Genomic DNA, 23,069 nt, shown 5'->3' with positions numbered 1-23,069 from the left:
ACTTTGCAGTTGAGTTCAACTGCCAAGAAGCAGAAGACGTCCCTAACTCCCGTCACACAGATGCCCCTTTAAGGGTAATTTGCAAAGGTGGCTTTTTGTATGGGGTCCATTTGTCTTGATAAATGGTGGAGCTGATGAAAAACCTCCTGGCAAGGAACTGGTGATAATTCAATAGATTCTCCAGGCTGGCTGCCATCTGGGAATATAGTCCCAGACGGCCACTTGGCAGGGCCACTGGGCAGCTCACCCCTGTCTGGAGTGCCCTGCTCAAGGCTGGAGGCTGCATTCTCCCTTTAAAGGAGTCTCATTTTCCCATTTTACAAGAACAATTGCATTCAGCCTTCAGTGTGCCTGGGAATCCACTGAGCTTGGCTCACTCCAACGCCACCCTACTCCGACCCCGTGCACGGAATAGACTGTGATTTAATGGGGATTTTCATCTCTGCCTCAACAGAATGGGTTTCCTGCATGAATCACCTTTATTGTGGTTTTTACCCTGGGCCACTTAGCCATGTTATAAATGATCTTCAGAGGCATAAAATAAATCTGCTGCCCCTTTGATTCACCAATTCTACAAACCAAAAAAAGCTCAGGCTTATTTAGCAATCTATTTCCAGAGAGGCCAGCAGGGCTTTTGGTAGGCTGAAGGCACAAGATGAATGGGCAGTTTCGGGGTGGCCTGTGAAATGGCTTGTGTGTGAGCTCCTTGTATTCCCTGCCCTGTCATTCATCTTCCCAGTTTCTGCTAGCAGATCTTCTTCTCCCTCTGAGTTTATGTTGTGTGCAGCACGCAACTATCTTTTCAAAGTCTCAGCCTTCTTCCAAATAACCGCCTTCAACAGGTTCCTCTGCTACCCACTGGGGACAAACCTCCTTTATTTGCCAGAGCGTTTCTGGGCAGGATGGGCTGAAATGAGTTCCACGCACTTCCAGGATCAGCCTCATTAAGTAGGTGAAGCTATGGAGTCCTTTGCTTCCCTCCTTTCCCTCTTTAAAAAAAGGGGCAAAGATTGCATTTCAGACAGGTGCCTGCAGAACAAATCTTTTAATGACTTCCTTTAGCCTCCTTCTGTTCTTCATGTCAGTGTCTTATTTCAGGAACTATTCCTAGGTGCTCAAGGTGTTTTACAGAGAGTAAATTTTCTGGGTGACCATGCACGCTGTTCCCCCGAGGACAAGGGACAGGCTCTGCTCAGGACTGGCCTTGACCTTCCACATAAGATTGTTTGGCTTTTCTATTGCACACTCTGTTCCCAGAACCCAGCAGTCCTGTGATCTGTCTTTGTCAGGATTTGGAACTGATACATATCGGTAAATATCAGAGGCAGTAAGCAGCCAGACAAGGAGTATGGCTAATTCCTCCCCACCCACTGAAGGACTCTGTCTCAGGCTCATTCTGTGCCCTGATGAGTTCTTCTTGTTCAGGAGGATTAGTGGCACCAGAGATAGTAGAGATTCTTCCACGACAAGTTAACTTTCATTTCTAAAGAGGCTTTTTCAAGGCAGCGTGGCCCTCAGCTGGATGCTGGAGAAGGCCATGGGGTGGACCTTATGATGCAGGTCTGTGAATGTGCTTTGTTGTTCCTTGTAGGCTGACACATTGTGCCCATCTCACATCAGTGATTCTTCAAACTGATGGCCAATTCCCCAAAAAGAACCTTGATTGGTTAAAAATTACCAGCTGCAAAAATTTCCCAGGCAAGATGGAAATTTGGCAATAGTTTAAAACTTTTTACTTTGAAATAATTATAGACTGATGAGAAGTTGCAAAAAAAGGTACATTTAGTGGTCCACTTTTTGCTTAAAGAATGGCTGCAAATGAAGATACACAGGGACACTCCATGGGTCATGAAAAAGAAGAATCCCATTAAAAGCTAGGAGTTCCAGGAGTTCCCGTTGTGGCTCAGTGGTTAACGAATCCGTCTAGGAACCATGAGGTTGAGGGTTCGATCCCTGGCCTCGCTCAGTGGGTTAAGGATCCAGTGTTGCGGTGAGCTGTGGTGTAGGTCGAAGATGGAGCTCAGATCCTGCATTGCTGTGGCTCTGGCATAGGCTGGCAGCTATAGCTCTGATTCGACCCCTAGCCTGGGAACTTCCATATGCCATGGTGCGGCCCTGAAAAAACAAAACAAAACAAAACAAAGCCATTCCAGGTCACCTTGAACTCTGTTCCTACACAGAAAATATTCTATGCAAGGGGTGGTGTATTATTCATGAAGAGGAGGGTCCTTTATTTCAAAAATAAGAGACCTTCAAACAATCTTTGTTACCTTTAAAGTTAAGCTGTCTTGGCTAATTAAGTCTCTCCTGGCGTCTTACTGGGGTCTCCCAGTTCCCCGGATATCTTGAACAATGCATTGGCTGAATGAAGCTTAGGAAGGATGGAGGGTCCGCCTTATTAATAGTCATGTACCTAGGATGGGTTGGCAAAATGTGGTTGACATTTATTATATAAGAGTTTAGCACTTGAATCCTGAACTCAGACAGGTCAAGTTTAAGTCCCAGGCTTGCCCCTTACCAGAAGACTGACTTTGAACAAGTTACTTGACTCTCTAAGCCTCATTTTTCTTATGCATAAAATGAGGATGATACAGCACCTGAGAAATCAGTGTCAATTGATTGGAAGCTCTCAGGCATCTAGTAGGTGCTCAACATATTTTAGCTGTTGCTATAAATAATTATCTCTGATTATGGGTATTCTGGGAAATCATTTTTATTCCATTCAGTTTCTTGGACCTATTTTCAAAGCTGGCCCAGACAATTTGTGAAATAACTCCCAGTCTTGCGGTATGAAAAGTTTCTGGATCAGAGTGACTAATCATTATATTTGGAAAATCATTTTAATTTCCAGCACAGTTGTTATTTTAAAATAGTTAATTGCTCAATAGCCTATAATGCATTATAAATATTTGTGTAATTTCCACATTATTAACTGTTTGTTGATAAGTTATTTACATTATAAAATAGTCTAAAATTGGTTTAAAAAACAGTTGTGGAATTTTAAAATCTAAAGTTAATATAACCTAGGTCCATATAACTAGTCTAAAACTAATGAGTCTAGATCTATAGTTACCTGGACATTAATTTCTTCAAAAATGTAATAGATGCCATTGGAACTGCTTGTGAAAACAAGTCAAACATTAAGGAACATTAGTTTTTGTTGAAAAATTTTTAGTTGTTGTGAAAAGTAAATCTATTTGTTACCATGGTTGCCTGTGTCTTGTTTATAATTGTAGGTTTTCTTTTCCTGGCAGTTAAAGATTTAGTAACCAATAGCAAATGTACCCTCTTCAACATCAGCCCTACTTTAGCTGATAATTATTTAATAAGTCACTGAAAATTGCACATAAGTAATTTTAGGCTTCGATTTTAGAGTGGATGGAGAAGGTTTACCCTGTCTCCCTAAAATATGTTATTTTTAAACAGAATATTATACTCCCAAATATGTTGACGCAAATTAGTAGAATGAAGAAAAAGTGGTTTATATCAGTGCTTTTAAGTGAAGAATTATTGGCAAGTAGTGTTGGCAAAATGAAAGGAGCCCTAATGGTGGCATCAGGAGGCTTGGTTGCCATTTAATGTGACAGCAAGTTGTGTTTAAAATTTGTGAATAGCGAGTTCCCGTCATGGCACAGCGGAAACGAATTCAGCTAGGAACCATGAGGTTGTGGGTTCAATCTCTGGCCTCGCTCAGTGGGTTAAAGATCTGGCATTGCCGTGAGCCATGGTGTAGGTCGCAGGTGTGGCTCGGATCCTGCATGGCTGTGGCTGTGGCTGTGGCCGGCAGCTGGAACTCTGATTAGACCCCTAGCCTGGGAACCTCCACATGCCGAAGGTGCAGCCCTAAAAAGACAAAAAGACAAAAAACAAAAACAAAAACAAAAACAAACTTGTAAATAAAGCTGGCTCTACAGTGGTCTAGCTCAGAAGGCAGATGTCTCTGACTGACTAGGAATACATCCCGGTAGGGCTTAAATTTTAAAAGTAACACCTCTTGAGTAATGCTAGTCTTTTGACATCTTATACTGAGAACCAGCCCAAATGAATTACAGTGACAGGAAGGGGGAATTTATATTAGTGACACCAAAATAGAAGGCTGGGAACCAAAATCCAGTCCTTTACATGAGATGGTCATCTTCAATGCGTATCTGCTTTCTTTGCTTTCCTTTTCTTGGAATGGGAGAGAGCAGACAAAATTGCTGCCCTGAAATTTCTGTGAATTGTATTTTCAGAGTACCAGAAATATTAGAAAAGTTTTTTTTGCTAGTAATGCAGTCTCAGAAAAACAGAAGAAATAGAAGAAACCTAAAACCATCAACAAGATTTTCTGGGTAAGCAGATGGGTTGCTTAACACAAAGCAAGGACACATAGTTTCTTTTTTTTGTTTTTTGGTTTTTTTTTTAAGAAAATTTAAGGTAATATTGATCTGATATTTGGATTTAGAACTACTTTCTGAGCATAAAAGGGATAGAAGGAATCACAAAGAGAACTATCAATATATTTGAGTGCTGAAAAATGAAGAACTTTCATACATCCAAAATATCATAAAGACAAATGCCAAACAAGAGCAATATTTAGCCACAATAGGCACAGATACAGACAAATGAGAATATTTTTAATACTTAACAAGTTTATATTTGGAAAAAGAAGAGTCACTGAGAAGCAAGTGATGGAAATAGACAATTGACACTATAAGAAATACAACTGGCTAAGTAACTGTATGAGGAAAGCACATAAAGTTGCTAATATTAAAGTAATGAAACTTAGGAGTTCCCGTCGTGGCGCAGTGGTTAACGAATCCGACTAGGAACCATGAGGTTGCGGGTTCGGTCCCTGCCCTTGCTCAGTGGGCTAACGATCCGGCGTTGCTGCGAGCTGTGGTGTAGGTTGCAGACGCAGCTCGGATCCCGCGTTGCTGTGGCTCTGGAGTAGGCTGGTGGCTACAGCTCCGATTCGACCCCTAACCTGGGAACCTCCATATGCTGCGGGAGCGGCCCAAAGAAATAGCAAAAAGACAAAAAAATAATAATAATAATAATAATGAAACTTAGAAACAATAATGAGATACTGTTTCTTCTCTATGAAATTAGCGAAGCATTAAAATACTGGATATAAGATGTACCTTTCAATGCTGGCAAAGGTTTCTTCAGTATAGTGAAGGCCAGATCTCTGGCATCAGATCATCTGGGTCCAAAAATCTGGTTGTATGACTTTGGGAAGGTTATGTAGCCTCTTCGGGCCTCAGTTGATCATCTGTAAATGGAGATAAAAGAATACCTACTTCAGATTGTTATGGATAAAATTAAATGAGATAACACATAAAGCATTTATCATGGTATCTGTCACATAATAACACTTCTACTACCAGCTATTTAATCTACAAATTGTAATAAGACTGAAGGTGATATGGCAATATTTAATCAAAAGCCTTAAAAACAGTAAAGTATTGGAGTTTCCACTATGGCACAGTGGGTTAAGAATCCAACTGCATGGAGTTCCCGTTGTGGTGCAGTGGTTAATGAATCTGACTAGGAACCAAGAGGTTGCGGTTCGATCCCTGGCCTTGCTCAGTGGGTTAAGGATCCGGCATTGCCGTGAGCTATGGTGTAGGTTGCCGACGTGGCTCGGATCCCACGTTGCTGTGGCTCTGGCATAGGCCAGTGGCTACAGCTCCAATTCGACCCCTAGCCTGGGAACCTCCACATGCCGCAGAAGCGGCCCAAGTAATGGCAAAGGACAAAAAAAAAAAAAAAAAAAAAAAATCCAACTGCAGTGATTTGGGTTGCTGTGGAGGTTCAGGTTCAGTCCCCCGCCAGGGAACTTCCATATGCCCTTGATGTGGCCTTAAAAAAAATAGTCAATTATATTTTTAGGAGAATGTTCCAAGAATGTAATCTGATATTTACAAACATTATATATAAAGATGGTCCTAAAGATAAAATATTCCAAGTGATCTAAATGTTCAACAATAGAAAAAAAATTTAGCTTGATTATGGGGCATCTCTCTATAGTGGAATACAACATGGCTATCAAAATTATTATGTTTTTAAAGAGTTTTTAATGATATAGCATATGCTTAAGATATAACATTGACTTTAAAAAGGAGAATATGAAACTGTATTTACAACATGCAATTATGTGACTGTAGATATAAATAAAGATATAAATACAGAAAAATATGAAGGAAATAAACATTTTGGTGGCTGTTATTTCCGGGCAGTGAGATTATGGGTATTTTTTAAAATGTACTTTTCTGTCTTTACTTTTTGTACAGTGAGCCTGTATCACTTTTTCTACAGTTAAGATGAACCTGATTTCAGAGAAGATTTGAGATGTCATAGTAGAAAATGTCATTTGAGCCTCATGAAATTTAAAATGTATTTTTGGAGCTCAGTGTGGGAGAACAAGAGGAAATAATCAGTAAGAGTCACAAAAAACACATTCACGTTTTGATCTGACTGATCTCCGTAAGGGCTAAACTTAATCTCCAGCTACGGGTGAGTTTTTCTTTATAACTACCATTAGTTGATCAGCATTGTTTGTTGTGGGCCTCCTGTGTTCCAGGCACTGGGCCAAGCCAGGCAGACTGTGTTGTGCAAAGCCAACCCTGTCTTCACCCTCCTGGAGCTCATGGTCACATGGGCATTTAATAATTCCAGATAAAATCTCAACAAATGAACTCAGGCCCTTGTGTATTTAGAGATTTATAAATTTACTGGAGTTGTTCTTTAAAAAAACATAAAATGATATTTTTTTATCCATTAGAAGGATTTTTTTTTTTTTTTTCTATTTCTTGGGCTGCTCCCGCGGCATATGGAGGTTCCCAGGCTAGGGGTCTAATCGGAGCTGTAGCCGCCAGCCTACGCCAGAGCCACAGCAACACGGGATCCGCACCGCGTCTGCGACCTACACCACAGCTCACGGCAACGCTGGATCCTTAACCCACTGAGCAAGGCCAGGGATCAAACCTGCAACTTCATGGTTCCTAGTCAGATTCGTTAACCACTGTGCCACGACGGGAACTCCAGGATTTTTTTTTTTTTTAATCAAAAAGAAAAAGCAAGATGTCCCATGTGTCTGAGATGCTGGCATTGTAGGCGTGGCTGAAGGAAAAGCTAGCACGGGTCTTTGGGAGGGAGTTAATGTTTGAGGATCCAGTGTTGCCAGCTCTGCTCCGGGTCACAGAGAATGCCATTGTTTGTTTTTGGAAACTGCTGCTTTTGTTCACCAACTCCCCCATCCTGCTCCAGAGCAGACAAACTTCCAGGAGCATTCTGCTCCTTTGTAAAGTACCCTGATTGCTGCTTTTGTTGGCATGTCCACCATTTAGTAACCTTAATAAAGATAATTAAGCGATGAAAGTAACTCAAAGAAAGCAGATTCATGTGAAGTCTTTTCCCAAAGTGGAAGAATGAGTTTCTTTTTCACTCTGCCCCATATTACTAAACACACACCCACAGGTATGCATTTATTGTTTGTATACACATATACAGATATGCATAGGTAATAATGCAGATGTGCTTTCTTATAAATGAAAACTCTGAAGCGCAATTTGACTTTTTTTGTTAAGAAAGAAAATATGCTGTTAGTACATAAAAAATAAAATAATGAAGAAGATTTATATAATTTGGGGGGGGGGCCACAAAGCTTTTCTAGAAATGTTATGATTATAATCACAAGAAAAAATAGCTTAGAAAGATTTGCTTGAAATAATAGTTCAACTGCCCATGATTCAACTACCTGCAGTCTCACCTTTTGGGAAAATCATCAAGAATGAGAAAATAATTAGAGAGCATAGCCAGAGTAAGACATTGCAAAGTATCTGCCACTTCCCTGAGCAGCATTTCCTAATTCCACTGGGCCCCTGCTCTCCTTCCTCAATATGCATTTCTAACAATCTAAATGTGGTTATCAGCCTTTCAAGACCTCTGCAGATTAGAAATAGAGGAATCCTCCCTACTGCTTTGGTGTATTGATAACAACATGAAATAACAATTAAGGAAAAATAAGAAAACCATGCAATGTAGGTACAAAAATTCAAAGAGCAAAATTGCTTGGATTCATGTACTTAAGGACAAAGAGTCCTCAGTGGACCCTGAAAAAACCACCACTTTTCAACGCTGTACAGAATTCATTCTCCCACAGATTGTGCTAAGTCTTGATACAATGGTTAAACCTTATTCTGTATACTAAGCTGAAGCTGGAGTGGTTATCTTAGTATATTATCCATTTAAAAATATTTTAAAACAAGTAGGTTTAAAGGAGCAAATTTTGACTTTACCAAAGAATTCTCATTTAAAATAAAACCCAGAAAATGTGTTTTAGGAAGTTCTAGAGAGCAGACATCCACATGTACACACACACACACACACACACACACACACACACCAATATGCACACACTCCTAACAATAATTAGCTGCAATTCAGGAAGATGCTTTCCTTTGTGATTCAAACTACAGCGGAAAAAGTTGCTTTGGTTTTTTAAAAAGGGTTTTGAAAATATCCACAGGGAATCAGCAATACATTTCTCTAAACTCCAGAGATCAATGTAATTACTTCAAAAGGCAGATCAATGTGGTTCGACTTTTGAATACCTAATATAAATACCACCCATTTCTCCCAGAAGAGATCTATTTTCATTGCATTCTATAAAACACATTTTTCCCATTCTACAAAGCTTGAACTGCTTTCCAAATATTCTATTACATACAGGGTTGAACCTGCCACTCTGAATTTTCTTGGATTGATAGTAACTTCGTAAAAATTCATCTGGAGATTTTACAGTGAAACCTGTAAGCACTGATCTTTACCATATAAGCTATAGGAAACTGAAAACAAAGTTTCCTAACATCAGGAGCTTGTCAACCAGCTAGGGATTTTCACTACTAGACAGATGTAGAGCCATCCAAATCCAGTTCTCAGAGTTTTGCATAAAAATCTTAGGTCAGAAAAACAGGAGTTCTTGCTGTGGCACAATGGGATCACCGGTATCTTGGAGCGCTGGGATGCAGGTTCCATCCCTGGCCCCACACAGTGGGTGAAGGATCTGGCATTGCCGCAGCTGTGGTTTATATTACAACTGTGGCTCGGATCTGATCCCTGGCCTGGGAACTCCATATGCCACAGGATGGCCAAAAAAAGAAAAAAAAAATCTTGTATCAGAAAAATAGATTCAGGTCTCTACTTCACCTTCACTGATCTGATGCAGTAATTCTGGTGTTTGGCAGTGTGGCCTAGGAATGTGTATTTTAACTGACTCTCCTGGTGCTAGGTGACTTATTCTTGGAGACTTCCTATTTAGAGGTATCCCCAGGGCTATGTAAACCACTTTTCCATTTTTCTCTGTCTCTTGGTCTGTTTTCTTTATCAGACACATTGCCATTCTATATAATTACTCCTTTCCAAGATTAAAATTACCCTCTCCTTTCTTTTTGACCTTGCTAAATCAAATGTATTCATCCATGTGAAACCTTCTTTGGTCTTGAGTACACCACCTAGCGTGAAAAGAGGTAATTGCTGGTTCCTTTGAAAATGCAAAATGATTTTGAGTGCTACTTTAGGTAGAGATTTAGTAACCAGACTTTTCTAGCCAACATTTCAAAGAGATATGGACTCTCTATAATTTCCTTATCACATCTTTAAATCTAAGCATTTAGCAGATATATTTAATCAAGTATTCCTTTTTGCTGGAACAAATATCCTGGTTAGGGTAAAATTTCTTAAATATTTAGACTGGCATTTCATCATTTCATATATGACGCATGTATATTTTATAGTACATTGGGCACCTCTGTCTCGTTAGTATGTTCCATTCATGTATGATTTTGGATATAATGTAGTTATACCTACTTCATGGGACTTAGAACAGAGCGTTAACCTTCTGAATTATTACCGGAGTTAACAGCTGAATCTGCATTTGTGATAAGATGTTGGTCGGAGAATGTTTGCTCTATGCTTGGTCAGCGTTATAACTCCCAGCTCTCATGTTCCTTCTCCTTAGTGACAACTGGTTGGGTGACATTGGCATGCAGTGGTTTTAAAGATAGTCTGCCTTTATGAGGGATGCAGGGGAAATTACTACTTGGAAAGACTGCCTGACAAATGACGCCAGGCAGAAAACTAAATTTTGTGCTGAATATGAAGCCACAAATAAATGATAGTGTAGGTTTTCCTGTGCTAAGTTTTCATGAATAAAGTAGGAGAAGCTAGATTGTCCTTATTCCACCCAAAATTGTAAATTAGGAATGCATTTTGGTACCAACTCCCCACATTATGCCTTCGTTTTTCAAAAAAATGTAAATGGAAAATATAAATATGATGCTATACACAAATATGCAATAAATATTAACATATGATATTAGAAATAAATATGATATTATAACAAGGGGTCCCCTTTGCCCTTTCTTCCCTCCTATTTCTGAGGCATCATCATCTCCCAAATTGTCTCAGTTAACTGTCACCCATAAGCATGACTGTCATCACAGATGAGTGCTCGTCAAAACAGTTAGCAATCCCTTTACACATGCTCCCAAAGGAGAAAACATTATTCATTGCACTAGAAGGACTACCTTTGAAAACAAAGAGGAATTCTTAGTACTGGAAAAGGTAAGATGACTAGTCCTCAAACAGAGTACCACTTGGAATGTGTCTGTTGCTTCTGGTTGTGCTATGGTAAGAGTGTAGTCCACTCCAACAAAAATCTTCCCTCTCTGCTGGACCATCTCGGTCTGACCTGTTTGCCACATTAGCAAGAGGACTGATTAGAAAAAGTCATGTTAGAAAGGTATTTCTCAAAATGCGTGTCCCCCAAACTTTACTGATTTTGAATGTTCAGATGTGTACTTGACTAAATGATGTCACAGTCAGATAACTCTTGGAACCATTGTGTTCAACAATGTCTGCAGTGTTCTTAGTGTAGGATATCTCAGAATATTTCATTTTCAGTTTTCCTTTGGGTAGGTCATGAAACAAATGTTTCTAGGGATTTGCTTTAGAAGATGTTCGCTTCATAGATTAACTCAGGAGTATTTTGTGCACATACACACATACAATGTGCATGCATATATTAACATGAATTTGGAAAAACAGAACTATTGTTCTCTGTGCTCTGTAATTTACTATATAGTTCTCAGTTAAAGACATTTTCAACTATTCATTATAAAATGTAAATAATCATGTCATGGTGAAATCTCAAGTTAGGAATTGCCACACAGCACATCAGTTCTGTCTTGAAGACCTTGGGTGAGTGGGAGCTGTGAAAACTAAATGGGAAACCTTACCAAAATGGAGTTGGGGGGCCAGAAGGGGGAGCTTTTTTGCACATACCGCTTGTGTCAGTACAGATCTCAAAAGGAAGACATATACCTAGCATCTCTGGCAGGAAGCGACATGACTACTCAAGAGGAAGAGAGACTTTTTTTCCCTGCCTGGCAACAGCTCGGCCAATGAAAAACTGCTATATTTTGAACTCCCAGTTTCCTCCAATGGGCTTTTTGTTTATAACAGCCTCTCCCAACATCCCCTTCTTCTCTCTCTTGCTTTACCTGAAGTTCACATGGTTCACCATAACTGCCTGTCCAGAATTGCAATTCTTTGCTGCTCCTAAATAAACCCTGTTTTGCTGGTCAAATGACTGGCTGTTTATTGTTTGAGGTGAACAGAGCAGAAATAGGCATGGGAAGAGATAGTTTCAATGTAATGTGAAGAGGTTTTGAGCTACTGCTACAGAATGCTGTAGGACACCGTAAGAGTGCGCTTCAGTTCATTTGTTGGACAATGTGTCTTGGAGGAGACAATGCTTGTGCTGAGTATTAAAGAATAAATTCAAGTTAATAATTCAAAGAATTGGAGTCAGGTGGGACATGTGTTCCAAGCTAAGGGATAGCCTGAGGCACAGAAGAGCCTGTGGTATAAGAGGTGGGAAGTTTGCTTTATTAAGAAGAAAATGGGGAAGATGAAACTGTGAGTAGGGAAAAGCCAGACCATGGAAGGAGTTTGGACACTGTGTTGTTTTTTTTTTTTTTTTTTTTTTTTTTTTTTTTTTAATTGTATAATGACTGTCATTAGAAAAAAAAGAAAAAAAAAACCTTTGTATGTATTTTAGTGGAAAATAGAGTTTGTCAGGGACTGCTAGCCAGATGTGATTTTTAATCAATTCTTTTGAAAATTCGTAGCAAATAATGAAATCCTGGTGCTATTTATCTCTTTAGAAATGAGCACAGCTATTTATCTGACAATTTCCACATAAAAAGCTTAATTTTTAGAAGCATATTATTAAAAAATCACAGTACATAGAATACTTTATTCTGATGTTTATATCCACTTGGACCTTGTTACAGCAATTTTGAAGTTAGTATTAATAGCTACATTGACAATTGCTTGACTTTTTTCCCAGATAAGGAAGGCTATGAGGTTGGTGAAAACTGTATGAAAAGTAGTGAGTGCGTGGGTGTGTGTGTGTGTGTGTGTGTGTGTGTGTGTGTGTGTGTGCTGGGGCTGGAGAGGGTAGGTGGCTGTCTTAGAAAATCTTGCTTAAAATAGCAGATACATTTCAGGTCTAAATGAAGATTGCCTGACCAAAAATGAACCTATCGCCAGCCATTTTCTGTCCCTAAACATGCCAGAGAGTCTAGGACACATGGGGAGGTTGGCATTTCTGGTTTGAGCCAAGAAAATAAAAAGGCCAAAGTATCAGCACACAACTTTTTGTAATAACAATCACATGATCAAAGACATGCTCAAGGACATCCTTAAGTAGCTATTTTATTTCAGTAAGGTCTCTGGCTCTTGCTGGACTCTAGTTTTTAAAAACAGTTTTGTCTCCAAAACAACAGCATTGACATAAGCTGCAGCCATTAGAGCACATAAGAGTGAATGTCAGCTTGGCACTCCCTGGAGGTGAATGTGTATATATGTGTGTGTGTGTGTGTGTGTGTGTGTGTGTGTGTGTTTAAGTTTTCAAGTTTAATCACCATCCCATTTCTCTTGATTTAAATGAATAAAATATTACCTTATTTTTAAGGTTATACTGTTTCAAAATGTTTTCAGGAGTTCCCTGGTGGCCTAGTGGTTAAGGAGTTAGTGTTGTCACTGCTGTGGCTCGGGTTCCATCCCTGGCCCAGGAATTTCCACAACTGTTTTCATCTAAAGCCCATTTAATGGGCTTTTAGAAACCAAATGATTTTTCAATCTATATAGATCTTACCCAATGAAACTTTCAAATCAGGCAGAGTTATCATCCTCATCTTACAGGTGAGAAAACTGAAGACCAGCAGGTCCCAGGCCCTCGAGTGGTGGAACACAGGAGGTGCATGCTATTCTTTTGCTTTGGGCTACTAATTCAGGGCTCTTTTCACCATTGCAATGGTCTCTGAATCTAGACTCTGCTAGAACGTTTTTCTTCTGAACTGGAAATGCTTCCTTTGTCTTTGTTTACACAGTAACAGCTTAGAAAATATCACTTTATTTTAAAACTTTATAAAATCTGCCTCTAATGAGCACATTTATATGGGGTGGGGAAGGCCAATGTCCAGACCCACTTGTACCCCTAAAGTTGATATAAAGATTATTTTAAAGTAAAGAAATTTAAGATGCAGATGCAGAAGGAAGCCTTCCTTTACCACAAAAAGCAGAAACTACCAAGAGTGAGGCTGCCAAAAATCCCCTATCCCGGAAGTTTCACAGCCATAAAGGAAAAAATTAAGACCATTTCCATTTGCATAAACAGACATTATCACAAACTTTCTCATCTCCTATTTGTTTCCCCTAGAAAACCATTTGTTCCTCCCATTGAAGATTCTTGCCTCCCTCCCTTCATCTTCCGCTGTTAAGTTAAATATATAAACTCCCAGTTTTAGTTGCCAGGAGAGCCACTTTTCTGTGCATCCTTATGTGCATATAAACATGCTTTGCTCCCCTCCCCCCCCGCCATTAAGCACTAAGTTAATGTTTAATTTGCAGACCCCTAGAACTAAACCTAAGAGGGTAGAAGAAAATGTTTCCTCTCCTACACCATTACCCTAAATCAGATTCTTCTTATTTTTCTCACTGAAATAAAAAACACATATCATAAACTAGATTCATATCTTTTTATATATTTAAATCGTCTTGACATTTTTGTAGATTTTGTAATAAATCCATACCTTTTTAGACATAGATACATGATGACAAGTATGACATAGATATCATTCCATTAGATATAATTCATTGAGCACTACCTAGTGCCAGTAACTGGGATAAGTTGTTTCATATTTTAGCCCAGTCAGTCTTCCCAAATCTTTAAGGTAGATGTTAGCTCCTTTGTGACATTTTGAGACCAAGGACCTATGCGAAGCACAACTGACCCTCCAGAAGGCATCCATCCAGACTATTTAATGACAAATAGGAGGTCCACATGCATAGAATAAGATAACTTGCCCAATTTACCCTTCTCCAATTGGGTCTGTGTTTGGGCTTTACAATCCAAAAGAGCAAAAATTTGAAAATGGTTCTATTAAGAAAAATTAGAGCATAAATCTCATGAATCAAGATCCAGAGAGGTGAAAAGATCCACCTGGGAAGAATCCATGCAGTTCTCAGGGGCCAAGGGGAAGAGGACCAGCTTTTCTGGATGTAGGATACAGTAAAAAGGGCACAGGTTTTGAATAAGACCAACCTAACTTTGGACCTCAATTCTTTTACCTCTTTGCTGTGTGACCTTAGGCCGATATTGACCTCCCTGGATCCTGGGTTCTTCATCTGTAACATTAGGATAATATCCTTTTCAGAGAGTTGCTGAAAGGACTAAATGATGTAATATGGTAACATATCCACAGGAAGACGATACTTAGCAAATTCAGGATGGCACCTATTCAGGGAATGAGAGAGGGAGAGGAACAGGACTCCGGAGGGGAGCAAAGGGAGCTTCTGTTTTAACTGGAATATTTTGCATCTTTTATACAAATACATAAAGATCCGAAGGAGGTGGAAAGCAATATTGACATTTGTTCATCTAGAGACAGGGCTTGTTAAATATTGTCTGTACTCTTTTTGTTTTTAAATTAGTAATTAAATGTTTTTAGTGTCTGGCATACATAGCATACTGAAGATGGATTCAGACCCTTGTCCACAGCCCTTGTCAGAAGCTGAAGTCTCTGTTGTGATGCATTTAGACGCCACCAAAGGAGACAAACCCTGCTATGAGCTTGAGCTGACGGGGAGTGTACTCTGGGGAACTGGGCATCCACCTTCCATAATAGAGTTCAACAGACAAGTTCACCTTCCTCTTGCAGACTGTGAACACATGCTTCCCTGCACTGCCTTCTTTCGTTTCACCACTTGGTGCAGAGACATGGTGTTTTATGTGGTCTACATTCTACAGCCAGATTCCATTTTCCATATGGGATTTTCTATCAAGGAAAGCTGTTTACATTTTAATTTACTATAGCATGCCGTGCCTGCCAACGTATGTGTCACCATGATTTCCATATTGGAGTCTTCCCTTCCCCACAATGGTGTTTATTTAGTCTCTACGGTTTGTTTAGATTCTCCTCCTGGATTTCAGGATTTAGGGTTATGAAAATAACTCTCGCAGAGCTCCTAAATGTGGTGAACTCCACATGAAAGTGGGTTTTCCTGAAGCTTGCAAACCAAGCGATTACCCTGTACAGAAGGGCAACTGGGCTTAGAGATGACATCCACCCATCCTTATGGTGCGCCACGAATATTCACATAGCACAACTCAGAGTTTTTAGCTTCTGAAACAACTCAGGGCTGTTGAGTTATTTAGCCGTTCTTTTTCGATCTCCTAGCTTCCCATCTCTGTGCCCTCCCACTCTCCCCTCACCTTGACTCTGAGAAAGGAAGAGGGAAGGTGCTGGAGATAGAAATTAAATGAATTAAGCCCATCCTGGCAGGAGTGGTGATGGACTCCCCATCATTTCTAGTCTATAGAAAAAGGCCCATTGTTCACACATGCTGGCCTTGGAGAGCAGTATTCCTCCACTGCCAGAGAAAGAGAAAAATAGTTCTTTTTTCTTTCTTTCCTTTTCCTCCCCCCACCCCCCAGAATTGATGCAGGGTACATGTGGCTGTCAGCTCACTCAAGATATGCACAGAGGAATTTCAGAATGTTTTAGTTCTAAAATTGCAAGATAACAGCCGACAGGGAGGTATTTACGGAAATTAGTCTTTCAAATCACTTATCAGAGCGCTTACAATTCCCATCGCAAGGCAGGTGAAATAATAACGGATATTTGGGACTTGAATCATATTCAATGCAAGAAAGAAAAAGCTATCTGCATCCACATTATTTGAATAAATGGAAGAACCAGCATTGCTGAGCAGATTCTGCAGCCGCCGCGGTTTTAACATGATGCGGAGCAGCCACCAAGGGAGAAGGCTGAGAGCTAGTGCTCACTGTCATTAAACCAAATCTTCCTTGCGAACCCACATGCCAGCCCTGCGACTCCCAGACTGGGAGAACCAGAAGTCAAAAAACAATCGGCAATCTTAAATGCAACAGCAAAGAATGTGGCTGCCTTTCAGAGAGAAGAGAGAAAACCTTTGTCATAAAAATGCTGCTCTCTTCCTTGAAAATGATTCCCTTGGTGTTTTAAAAATAATAAAACGGCGATATCCCTTTAAGCCAAAAAGCAATCTCCCCAAAGTAATTATTGCACATCAACGATAAGTGGAAATATGTCATAGGAAGTCAAGGGAAGGAGAAAATCAAGGGAAGGAGAAGATATTTCCTAGGTTAAAGCTAATGTGAGCACTTTTATGGTATTTGGTTATGGCACTGTAGCCCAGCTGGGAGAAAGGAAAACACGTAAATACCTGAATCCCTTTAATTTGACAATAGCGTTTCAGTGGAGATTCCACTGAGGCTTAGTGGAATTTTTACTGTCCTTTCCTGGGAACACAAATGTAATTATTCACAGACTACCTTGCAAAATAATCCAGGTAAATGATATATACCAAAACCAAAGAAGACTAGTCAAGTCAGAACTTGTTACCGCCAGAAAACTAGCACAGAGCTGTTATTTCCATGTGTTAATTTAAGTGATGTGATCATTTAACTCACTGGAAGAGTTGTTTATCCTCTGTCTTCTAATGTGGTTGTCTTAGAAAGACTTTCACTTTTAAAGACAAAAACATTTAATTAAGATAGCAAATTAGAAAAGAAAGATCACAAAACCAAAACTCAAGGCCAAATGCCTCCTTGACTCTCTTCTGCCCTCTGCTGGTCACTGTGTATATCCTCTTTGATGAGGGGCGTGTGGCAGGGGAAGCACGTGCATTTTCTCATCTCACTTCCTCCCAAAGACAGTGTGGAGGTGAGTCTGGATGTGGCAAATATTTCTATTCTGGTAAATCTTGTGGGCAAATATCTTGAGTGGGAGTCACATGCTTATTTCCTTTTTCTATTTTTAAAATTATGAGAAAATATACGCAGCAAAGTTTACCATTTTAACCGGTATAAGGTTCAGGGGCATGAAGTACATTCCCATCGTTTTCCAACAATCACCACCATCCATCAGCAGAACTTTTTTCATCTTGCAAAACTGAAATTCTATACCCATTAAACACTAACTCCCCACTTCCCTTCCCCAAACCCCTGGTGACCACCATTCTACATTGGGTATCTATAAATTTGTGTACTTGAAGTACCAGGCCTTGTGTCATCAGGTGTTTATTTATATTACTTATAAATGTAATATTGGGTAACAAATGGGGAGATGAGCATTTTTTTATGCTGTTTTCTAACACTCTGGTTAGAAGCATGTATGGGTAACATGCAGGGAGATGAAACAGAGAGTATATCGTTAGTACATATTTAGCGAGCATAGGAAGGAGACCAGACGTCAACCTAAACAAAGGGGCAAATAGAAGACCAGTGTAGCAACTCCTGACAGGTGCTTCACAATTACAACCCTGTAGTTCAAAATAAGCCCCAAATAACTAAATTGCACAAGGACACACAGCTGACATGTGGCAGAGCTTGGTTTGAGTCTAGAATTTTCAGATTCCAAAGTTTTACTGCACCTGGTATTTTTACTTTAATCAACCAATGTCCTTTAGTGCAGTTCCTCATCTTTCACAAAATTAAGAAATTCCCCAGGAGTAAAGAACATGTCCTTTTCTCACTGTTCTCTCATGCATGCAGTCACCTGTCAATTCATTTTAATATGTCTGACCCCTGAGACCTTGAACCCCAAGTATCTCTCATTATCTCACTTTTTGTCTCCACCACTACAAAGTAAGGGCAGCTGCTGACTTAGAGCTTGGGCTCACTCAAGGCTGATAGTCATGGTCACTTGGAAACAATGTGAAATTTTTCCATTTGGAAAGATTCTTTAAAGGTGCCTGAGGGGTTTCTGGATATCTGTAGAACAGACAAAAGAATTAGTTGAGCCAAAATGAATCTACATGAGTTTCCTTTTAGTAAGCACAAGTATAGCCAACCACCAAGCAATAAAAAGAAAACGAATTTCATTGCGCTTCCAAGGTTGATGAGCAGCACACCTCGCCACCAGCATGTTGGGGCACTGGAGATATATAGCCAGGATTCTGCTACTACCATGGCCCCTCTGGGCCCAGAGGCTCTCACCGTGGACTTGAGGCATCTAGATCCTGCACATTGGGTTTTCTCCCTGCCAGGGCTTTGAGTTCCCATTTAGAATATCACACAGTCTTTATTTTATGCTGTGTTTCTAACACTCTGGTTGCTGATGTTCCTGTTTGCTCTGGATAAGTCTGTGCAATTGCTGGAGAGGTGATGTTCTCATCCTGTAAATCTACTAGCTGTTTAAAAACAAGCAAATAGGCTATCGTTCTCATTGCTGGTGCTGGCAGCCCTGGGGAAATTTCTAGTTCTACCAGATTTTGGTGGGAAGAAAAGAGTTCTGGTCTGGAAGAGTACTTCCCAGACCCCGCTCCCTGGAGGGCCCTTCCTCCGTGGTGGCTTCCCAGGCAGAGCTGTCAGTGCCATCCTCCTGCATAACAACTGGATTCATGAGTGTCCTCTGCTGCTCCTACCAGGTTTTATTTTGATGTTTGTTCAAGAATTTTATGCCCATTGATGACATTTACAATTGAGCTGTAGTTTCTTTTCTTTCTTTCTTTCTTTCTTTCTTTCTTTCTTTCTCTCTCTCTCTCTCTCTCTCTCTCTCTCTCTCTTTTGTCTTTTTGCCATTTCTTGGGCCGCTCCCTTGGCAAATGGAGGTTCCCAGGCTAGGGGTCTAATCGGAGCTGTAGCCACCGGCCTACGCCAGAGCCACAGCAACTCAGGATCCGAACTGCGTCTGTGACCTACGCCACAGCCCACGGCAACACCAGATCCTTAACCCACTGAGCAAGGCCAGGGATCCAACCCGCAACCTCATGGTTCCTAGTTGGATTCTTTAACCACTGAGCCACAACAGGAACTCCAAGTTGTAGTTTCTTAATAAATGATCAGTGGTTGAATAAACCGTCAGAGAGGACTTCAGTTACAATATTTAAGGCACTGTTTCTCAGCATATGATCAACTCACATCCTTTTATATAGCAGTAGACTGGCTCATAAGAATCAAAGACAAGTTACAGAGAACATTTTATTTAAAATTCAATTTGAAGGCAAAACATATAGTTCCCACTCCAGTTTACTAAGACCAGAGAATACATGATAATTAATGCTTGATAGTGAACTGCCCCTAATATAAGCTGAGAAGTGTCTTTATTTATAGATCTGGGTAGGATCCCCTCCTGCAGTGGTCTTCCTGGGATGGACATTAGTTTGCACTGGTCCTCACAGAGCTAGCTAAGTGATTCCCTCACTTATTTTTTAGTGGAGAAGGATCTGCTGGAGAAGCTGCCCACCTCAGGAACAAAGCCTGTATCTTTAGCTCCACCAGCACAGCACCTAACCAGCTGCAACTGACTTTCTGTATCAACCTTCTGAAAAGCATAGCAGAAGGCTCAGAGCCTCACTTCTGGCCTCCCCCACAAAAGCATTCAGACCCCAGCTCGCCCTCTCACTGACTAAAAGATCTCTGGCAATGATTTGCCTCTCATGGGTGCTGGAAGCATCCAAGGAGGTGATGCTCTAAAGCCCTAGTTGGGTCCCTGTCACCAAATGCTCCCTTTGTACATAGTGGCTATCCCTGGACTCTTGAAAGGTGTCTGGGCTTCCAGGTTGGGGCTCTGGCTTTCGGCTCCACCCTTTTATTCTTGTTTTTGTCTTTCTTTTTGTTATTATTATCTTTTGTCTTTTTGCCTTTTCTAGGGCTGCTCCAGTGGCATGTGGAGGTTCCCAGGCTAGGGGTCGAATCGGAGCTGTAGCCACCAGCCTCCACCACAGCCACAGCGATGCCAGATCTGAGCCACGTCTGCGACCTACACCACAGCTCACAGCAACGCCGGATCCTTAACCCACTGAGCAAGGCCAGGCATCAAACCTGCAACCTCATGGTTCCTAATCGGATTCGTTAACCGCTGAGCCACAACGGGAACTCCTGTCTTTCTTTTTAAAACCACTCTTCTTATGGGTGAGGCCCTGCCACTGTTTTCCTTTGTAATCCAATTCTAGGCTGAGCGATGGTTTGACTTTCTGAAGCTGTATTTGCTTATTACCACATTTTCAGCTATCATCTTCCAGAATGCTTGGGACTTCCCAGAATAAAATAATCTTTTAAAATAACTGAAAAGGCTTCCAAAGCAGCAGCATTGGACTGCTTGGGTCTCCACCCCAGCACTGCCTTTTGAAGTCCATATGAGCTTCAGAAAGTCCCTTCTTTACTGTGCCTTAGTTCAGGCATCTATAAAATGGGGAACAACAGTGCTTCACAGGTAGTGGTGAGGCTCTGACAATCAGGCACATAGAAGTCACTTCAGCCAGTACCTGGCTCCATGATTAAACACGACCATCATTGTTAATGCCTCTTCTACTGATGAGATATGTGAAAAGACAGAGCAGGCAGTAGGGGACAGAAAATAAGAAAAGTAGAGGCACATGAGGTCCCAGGAAGGGGCCAAGTGGAGCCTGCCACAATAAGGGTGACGGGTCATCCCCAGCCTGGGTTTGATACATTCATGAATCACAGCTTGTTCTCTTTCCCCCAAAGACTGACATGACTGTAAGCTACCTTCTCAGAATAACTTATCTTGGAACCTTCCATGCCCATGAGGATGAGGGGACATTAGATGATTTTAGGACATTTCTGTGATCTAAAGTTTTGTGAACTTAGTTAAGGGACCCTGTTGAGCACTTGCCTTCCCTGAGAGCCCTTGTCCTTAGTCTTTTTCTTCCGACTCCTGAAAAGATGGAGTTTAACCAAGAAAGTTACTTGATGCGGCAGTTGAAATAACTGGTTCCAAAAAGCAATTTACCTAATTCACCTAAAGTGTCTTATTTAGGGACAAAATTCCTAACATCCTCTTCTGTAAAACAGAGGTGATAATATCTATCTTACAGGGTTGTTTGAAAAATTAGATAGAATTACATTTGTACCAAGCAGAGAGGTTGGCACAACAGAAGATTTCCCTCTCAGGGATGTTGGAAGCATCCAAGGAGGTGATGCTCTAAAGCCCTAGTTAGGTTCCTGTCACCAAAGGCTCCCTTTGTACACAGTGGCTATCCCTGGACTGCTGAAAGGTGTTTGGTGAGGGGTGTTTAACTCACAATATTTCTTGCTGCTGGTGCTGGTGAGGAGAATGGTTATAACCAAGGTGCACACCCTGAGAGGGCAGTGAAACAAGCATGTGGGTGGCCCCCACCGGGCTTAATACTACACTCGCACACGGTGCTTTTCTAGTGACTTAGTAGAGTTTACAAGGTACTTGCATCCATGTTATCCTATTGGGTCCTCACAACAGCAAAATGAGGAAGATATGGCACAGAATAATATTCAACCAGCCAGAATGAGAGCTGATGGGGAGAGGTAAGGAGGTGGCAGGGTGAGACCTGTCTCTCCTGCCCCTGCAGTCTTCTGACAGCTTAGTAAAATCATCAAGTATTCATGTTTAAAATCCGTTAGCCTTTAAAATTTGAGAAAGTGGGGCGTTCCTGTCATGGCTCAGTGGAAATGAATCTGACTAGTATCCATGAGGACACAGGTTCGATCCCTGGCCTCACTAAGTGGGTTAATGATCTGGTGTTGCTGTGTCTGTGGTGTAGGCTGACAGCTGCGGCTCCGTTTCCACCCCTAGCCTGGAAACTTCCATATGCTGTGGGTGTGGCTCTAAAAAAAAAAAAAAAAAAAAAGACAAAAAGGAATAAAATAAGATTTGAGAAAGTGGGACCCAATCTCTTGGGTTTTGGCCACCTCCATGCTCCCATTTACCCTGCACCCTCTGCTTTTTCTAGGCACTGAGTTTCCCACGGCAGGTATTCATGAACCATTGGTGACCTGAGCGACCCTGACTTTGGCAAGGAACAAGCTCAGTCAAAGGCTTGTACTAGGATTGTTCTCACAAAACCATTCTCAGAGAACAGAGAGATTTATTCCTCTCAGAATCGAGAAAAGGCCAGAGACTTTCTCTTTGGGAGGCAATGGGAAAGCAATCCAGGAGGATTCGGGCACTTCTCCGTTTTAGTTACGTGACCAGGAGCAACCTCCCTGAGCCTCAGTTTCCTCATCTGTAAAATGGAAATAGTATTAACTATCTCATCTTAGAAGGATTAGTGATAACATGTGCATACATTAGGAGGGCAATAAAGGGCAGTTACCATAATTACAGCTGCACCTCCGTGGTGGGAGGGTGAGAGGGGTGGAGAGGGAGGGAAGATGAATTGTGTCGCGTAGGCTGGGGATATGTTTATGTAGGGCCTCTGTTTTCTGAAATCCATCTTCTGTCTTACAATCTAATCCAGATTATTACAGAAGAAACACACACCTTCCCCACGCTTAGCATTAAAGTGATTGTGTGTATCTATCAGAACGCAAGCTGAGCTCTCTCAAATGCCCATCTCAAGTCCTGTGTTCCAAGGACACCTCCACAACGCTCTAACGTAGACCATCCCCTAGGAAGCCCAGCAGAGATCTGCACGCTTCACGGTGCTCGTGTCTTCTCCAGCTAGAGCTGACCTAATTTTTCTGTAGACGAAAG

At 41.0% G+C, this 23,069-nt stretch overlaps 1 long non-coding RNA gene across 1 annotated transcript in view; it reads right to left on the bottom strand.

The window, feature by feature from the left end:
- LOC146395015 (uncharacterized) overlaps positions 1-23,069 on the bottom strand; it is a 76,543-nt gene that overhangs the window by 21,659 nt on the left and 31,815 nt on the right. Inside the window, exon 6 of the long non-coding RNA XR_014834249.1 lies at positions 5,124-5,254. This is a non-coding gene — a long non-coding RNA (uncharacterized LOC146395015). The remainder of the gene's footprint in view (positions 1-5,123; positions 5,255-23,069) is intronic.

This window comes from Sus scrofa, chromosome 18, assembly GCF_054392235.1.
Source record: "Sus scrofa isolate SSC_HxYL_T2T_F1_AM1 chromosome 18, Sscrofa_HxYL_maternal_Yorkshire_Landrace_v2.0, whole genome shotgun sequence".
Lineage (NCBI taxonomy): Eukaryota > Metazoa > Chordata > Mammalia > Artiodactyla > Suidae > Sus > Sus scrofa.
This window is presented reverse-complemented; position numbering and strand designations above follow the sequence as displayed.